Source organism: Zingiber officinale, chromosome 8B (genome assembly GCF_018446385.1).
Source record: "Zingiber officinale cultivar Zhangliang chromosome 8B, Zo_v1.1, whole genome shotgun sequence".
NCBI classification, from domain to species: domain Eukaryota; kingdom Viridiplantae; phylum Streptophyta; class Magnoliopsida; order Zingiberales; family Zingiberaceae; genus Zingiber; species Zingiber officinale.
This window is the reverse complement of record NC_056001.1, coordinates 37,255,190-37,261,841: the sequence shown is the minus strand read 5'-3', so window position 1 is coordinate 37,261,841 and position 6,652 is coordinate 37,255,190.

Here is a 6,652-nt window from a genome sequence, read left to right as displayed (position 1 = left end):
GATAGTAGAAATAGTGAAAAGTCTTGGGGACTAATGGGATGTCGTGCAGCTTAAAGAGGACAACTACCCCGCACAGCAACCTAAAGAAGTTTGGGACAAGTTGGTCGAGCGGGAGGCGGAAGTAGTTGCACACCTCAATGATGAACGGATGAACAGGAAAGCGTAGACCGGCCACAAACTGATCTCAGAAAAAGCAAACAGTGTCGGTCGGAGGGTCGTGTGGCCGGTCGAATGGGGTAGCAAGTATTAGTTCATGGTCAGAAGGAAGTTCGAAGGTTCAGGTGAGACTCAATGCATCCCTCTCGTCAAACCGGCTCTCCATGGTGGTATACCAGAGGCCAGGGGCGAGGTCGGACTGGCGAGAGGAACTGGCCATTACCAGGACAAGGGTCGAAGCAAAAGAAGGCAAGTGTTGACGAGAAGAATGGTCGGAACAGTGTCAAAAGGGGCACGAATACGGCAAGAGTGCAAAGAAAAACGCAAAAGAACTGAAAGGAGAAGGACAAAGGGGCCTTACAGAAAATATGATCGAAGGAGAAGGCAAGAGTTCGTCGGAACGCAGAGAAACGAGTTCGCCAGAACACTGAACGAGATAGAGCAGAAGCCTTCAGATGCGCACACGCGATAACGCGAAGTGGCTGGGAAAGAAGAGACGTCCTTATAAATGTTGGGCTCGATCGACCGGAGCAGTCTGATCCAGGTCACGAGATTCGAGGAGCAGATCTGACCGTCAAATTCGAAAGGCCAAAGGTCACATCAACCCTGACAGCTCGAGCGAGCGGTGACGGCTAAGCGGCCACGTGGCGCCCACTCACGGGTCGCATTTAATGAGCACCATTATGCGGGCGTGGTCACGTGCTCAGTCTTAATGGCGTTGATTTGCACGAATCCCGAGGAGTTTCTAGGTATACCAGCATTGACCACTGCAGGAGCAGCAGGACAACCGCTGGCAAACAAAACTTGCCAAGTGCCAACCGGTGTCGCGCCGATCGACATCACCTACTTGCGTAGTCCCCAATCAGATAGACACTAACATCGGTAGCTGAGTGGCAGGCGTGCCACCAAGCCAACAGTCCAGTCAGACAGACTTCCCGCCTCCTTCGACTAGACTTGAAGGGAAGGCACGTGATCTAGTGATAAGGATCGGGGGCCCACAGAGGAAGGGGTCAACGACACAGGAGAGTTAAAGTTTCGGCTGAGTGGGGAGGAAGTCTCCTGGATGACCGGCCTGAGTAGATCCCGGGCTGGCGCAAAGACAGCTCGACCTCGAATTGAGCTTCCGACGCTCACAAGCTCCCTTATAGAGGAACCGCTATGCCGAGTGGCCAAACTGCTCGGCCGAACTGCAAAACAACTAGTTGGTGCCTCGTCCGAGTATGCGACCGAGCGGCCGTCTCGCCCGGTCCGAGGTGCATATATACCCGAGCGCCCTGGAGGTCGAGCTACGAGCCCGTTCGGCCCAATTGGAGACAAAGGGCTTAGAAGAGGACAAAAGGGACAGCTAGTGATATCATTCTCGAGACACCTGCCGCCGACAAATAGCATGGTCGGCGGCCGAGCCGTACCAAGGATCGTACAGAGGAAGTTTCCGCTGCTGTGGCAGAGATATGCTCGGACAATTGCGGTATGACGTCAGGCATGCTTTTCTGACACAACCATTCTGAGGTATGCTTTGAGGAATATGCATGCCTCGGGAAGCGTGCACGTGCCTCTCCGGGGTCATATATAAAGACTGTTAGTGTGGGAAGCATCTGACGATCGAACCTGAGTTTTGATAATGACAAAGGATTCAAAGTTAAGGTGTGTTGTAATCTAACGTGCTTGATTGAGTGTTTCAAGTAAGTCCTAACTGTGGTTAGGCAAGGTAAAAACCCTAGGGGGTGGTAACCCTAGGTCATAGGGGGTGGTAACCCTATTGGGAAAGTCTTGGTGGGTCGAGTGCTTTAGGCAAAAGTCCTAGAGGGTAACCCTAGGTGGAAAGTCCTGGTGTCGCAAATCAGGTGAAAGACTGGACCAGCCGGGAAGTGGACGTCCAGCAGAAAGTCTGGAAGCATCAAGCACCGAGCAAAAGTCCAGTTGATCTGGAGGATCGCACTAGCAACAGGTAAATCTCCTGAGTGGAGTAGGTGAGGACGCGTTCCCCGTAGAGGGAACAGTAGGCGTCGGGTCGACCTAGGGTTTCCGGTCGAAAACCCGAAGTCAGACCCGGATAGTCCGGTGACTGTCAAATTTATTTCTATATATTATCCTTTGTGTTCTAACTCTGTCTTGCAGGAAACTAATACTTTTGTGCAGGGTTAGAACTGACCGGGATCGGTCGACCGAACCTTGGGATCGGTCGACCGAACCTTGGGATCGGTCGACCGAACCCCCAAGCTGGCTGATCAGGTTTCCAGGAGTTAGACCGGGCTCGACCAGGGATCGGTCGACCCGACCTTGGGATCGGTCGATCAAACCTGGGATAAGTGTCGACTGGATCAGGCCGAGGTGAGCGGGTCAGAGGAGACTGATCGGTCGACCGAAACTTGGGATCGGTCGACCGAAGCCGTGGATAGAGCTTGACCAGATCGAAGCGGAGCGACGGATCAGATGCGGTGGAGATCATCTGATCGGTCGACTGAACATGAGGATCGGTCGACCGATCCGCTTCGGGTCAAAGCTGATCCCGAGACTTGGGGATCTGGATCAGACTTGCAGAGGCTATAAAAGGAGGCTTAGGATGCAACTTCGAATAACAACTCTCAGAAAGAAGAACCTGTGCTCTTGTGTGCTGCTCCGTACGATCCAACAAGGCCCTGCTGCTCCAACGACTTAACGCTCTGAAGTTCTTTATTTACTGTTCGTTGGTATAATTTTTCTTACTGCACTTAACTATATTTAATCTTGTAATCATCGATTCTATAGTTGTTGCCCACGGAAAGCAATCAAGGATCGCGGGCCTTCGAGTAGGAGTCGATCTAGGCTCCGAACGAAGTAAATCCTCTTGTTCTTTCTGTGTGTTTTTCATTTACTTTCCGCTGCGTTTAAATTACTCGAACAATTTCTGAAAAACGTGAAATAGCCGTGAGCGCTATTCACCCCCCCCACCCCCTCTAGCACTTTCGATCCAACAATTGGTATCAGAGCGGGGTCGCGTTGATTTGGTGCAACCACCAATCACGCAATTTTTTCGCGGTGTTTTAAATTTTTCAGAGTCAACTGAAATTAGTATTATTACTATATTCCAGTTTTTTTCGTTCGTATCGATCTCGCTCGAGGTAGGTGCAACACCACTCGAGTTAGTTCCTTTTCAATTCTTTACTCCCGCACTACTAATCCAAGACTTAGTCTTGGGACATATTTTTTATTTTTGCATATTCGCTCAATGGCCCAACAAGAGGGTTTCAGCACTGTTCGTGCCCCCCTCTTTTCCAAAGAAGATTTCGGGTACTGGAAGGGATGAATGGAAACCTACCAGAAAATCCAATTCGAAACCTGGATGATAATCAAGACTGGTTTGGATCTGCCAATGGATAAAGACGACAAGCCTACATCCTGCGAGAACTGGGAGCCATCCCTAATCAAGAAGGTGGAAGCCGACGCCAAAGCTACCTGCACCCTCCAGTGTGGTCTTACCAAGGAGGAGCTCAACAGAGTCGGTCCATTTTCAACCGTAAAGGAGCTGTGGGAGAAACTGATAGAACTCCACGAGGGCACCTCCGACACCAAGGTAAGTAAAAGAGATCTTTTACTTAATAAACTATATAATCTGAAAATGCAGGAAGGTGAGACGGCAAGTTCTCTACACGCAAGAATTCAAGACATCCTCAATTCTCTTCACGGAATCAGGCAAAAGGTAGAGAATCGGGACGTCATAAGGTATGCACTAAATTCGTTTCCGAGGAGCACATTGTGGGCATCAATGGTAGATGCCTACAAAGTCTCCAAGGATTTATCTTCAATAAAGTTAGATGAACTATTCTGTGAGTTTGAATTACATGAGCAGACTAATGCACAACCAACCAAGAAGGGGGTTGCTTTGGTTGCAGGTACAAGCCGAATGTGTGAACCGAGATCACGACGAAGAACTGAACCAGAGTCAGAAGAAGAACCCGACTCAGAAGATGAAGATGAAGAACTAACAACCGAGCTCATGAACCTTGTGAAGAGACTCTACAAGAAGAAGAAAGGCTTCAACAAGAAGGACCTAAAGAAGGCAGTCCAATCCAAGGAGGCCCAACCAAGTTCTAAGGTAAAGTTCGAAGTGATCTGCTACGGGTGCAACCAGAAGAGGCACATCAAGGCCAACTTCCCTAATCAAAAGGACGCAAAGAAGCAAAGAAGGAAGAAGGCCTTAAAGGCAACATGGGACTAATCTTCCTCAGAAGACGACGACGATGAACTCGATCAGACGAGTTTACTTGCGCTGATGGCTCGGGACCAGATCGACGAATCCAAGAGCGAGATCGAGTCGGAGGCCGAGTCCGAGCGAAGCCACGGATCCGTATCCGTTTCCGAAGAGCCTAATCCCTCTGTAAGTATCCCTCGCCTTAATAATCTAGTTAATTACTTATTGCGAAAATTAGCTAAATCGAACCTTAGAGTTAAGTCCCTCCTAAAGGAAGTAGAAGTCCTTAAAGAAGCAACTAATTCCAAATCTCTGACTGAACTAGTTCAAACTGGAAACTCAACTCAAGTCCAAAAACTTGAGGAAGAGAATTCCAGCCTGAAAACTCAAGTCAAGGATCTGGAGAAAACACTAGAACGGTTTTCTTTAGGTTCCAAGAATCTTGACCTAATTCTTGGGACACAAAGAGCCGTTTACAATAGAACTGGTTTAGGATTTAAACCAAAAAGAAAATATAAATCCTACTTATCGCTTGTAGAAAGCACAAATAGAAAAACAGTCCAAGCATGGACCCCCAAGTCCAAATTGATCAATCAAGTTGGACTTGGCAAATATTGGATCCCGAAGGATCAAATACATTACCTCGATAGACCATATCGAGGCTATAATCCAGGGGGAGCAAAAAGAAAAACAATATTAATAAAACGAACATAATTTCAAAATCTAAAATTCAAAATTCAAAAATAAATTAAAAATTTGAAATTAAATTAAAATTCAAAATTCAATTAAAAATTTGAAATTAAATTCAAAATTCAAAATTCAATTAAAAATTCAAAATTAAATTAAAATTTGAAATTAAATTCAAAATTCAAAATTCAATTAAAAATTCAAAATTAAATTAAAATTCAAAATTCAATTAAAAATTCAAAATTAAATTAAAATTCAAAATTAAATTCAAAATTCAAAATTCAATTTAAAATTTGAAAATAAATTCAAAATTTAAAATTCAATTAAAAATAGAAGCAGGATCCAGAATAGCTGGCACCCGCAACTAAACTACCCGACTGGGTAACCGAACTTAATCTACCCGAAATGGGTAAACAAGAGTAGACTACCCGACAAGGTAATTAAGGTTAGATAAAATGGGCTAGGTTTTACTTGACCCACGGTACTGGCGAAGTTTTTGGATGATAGTACGTTAGGAAAGCTTGGGCATTGCATGTCTAGGAAGATATGGCTTCGACCTGGTGCATTTGGCCAAGTGGAACTAACCGAAGCTACCCTTAAATGAATCCTAACTAGTTAGACCAAGGTTGAGTATTAAGTTTAATGGGTAGGACTATTTGGAAAACCTCGAAGGCATGGTTACTTTAATGAGTTCCTTGTGACTCACCATAGCCCAGAAGTTTATCCAAAAAATGCTTACTTGTTGAACCCAAAGCTAAACCTGAATCTAACACAAAGTTAAACATAATCCTAAAATTGAACCTCAATTCATCTCACAAAAATTATAGGATTCCCTGATTGAAAATTTAGATCAGGTGAGATGACTAAGGAATTTAAAATTCGAATTCAAATTATTTAAAAAATATTTTCAAAACTAATTTCAAAATTATTTTAAAAAAAATCTTTTCAAATTAATTTCAAAATTATTTAAAAAATCTTTTCAAAACTAATTTCAAAATTATTTTAATCTTTTCAAAATCACCTTCAAAATTATTTTAAAATTGTTTTAAAAGACTTAATTTCAAAATTACTTGAAAAATTATTTCTCAAATTAATTAACTTAAATTATTGTCAATCAAACTTAATTTTCAAAATCAGTAAACTTAAAATTATTAAACTTCAAAATAAAGTTAGATCTTTGTTTCAACAAATACAAACTCAAACTTAATCACTTCACTTTCTTTTCATCAAATAGAGTCCAAATCAAACAATTTATGTGTAGGAACATAGAGAATTGAACCAGTGGATGTTAGATAGTGGATGCTCCAGACACATGACTCGAGATAAACTAAAGTTCACAAAGCTAAAACTAAAGAATTTAGGGTCTGTTGCATTCGGCAACGATGACAAACTTAAGGTAATTGGAAGAGGTAACATTGAACTTAGTTCCGATTTTATTATTCGAAAAGTTCTATTAGTTGAAAACCTCAATTTTAATCTTCTAAGTATAAGTCAATTATGTGATAGTGGATACTTAGTTACCTTTGACAGATCTAGTTGTTTAGTTAAAAATATTGAAAATCCAGAAATCACACTTAAAGGGCTAAGGAAAAATATTATGTACTCAATTGATCTACCCATTTTCTCATTTAAGTGTTT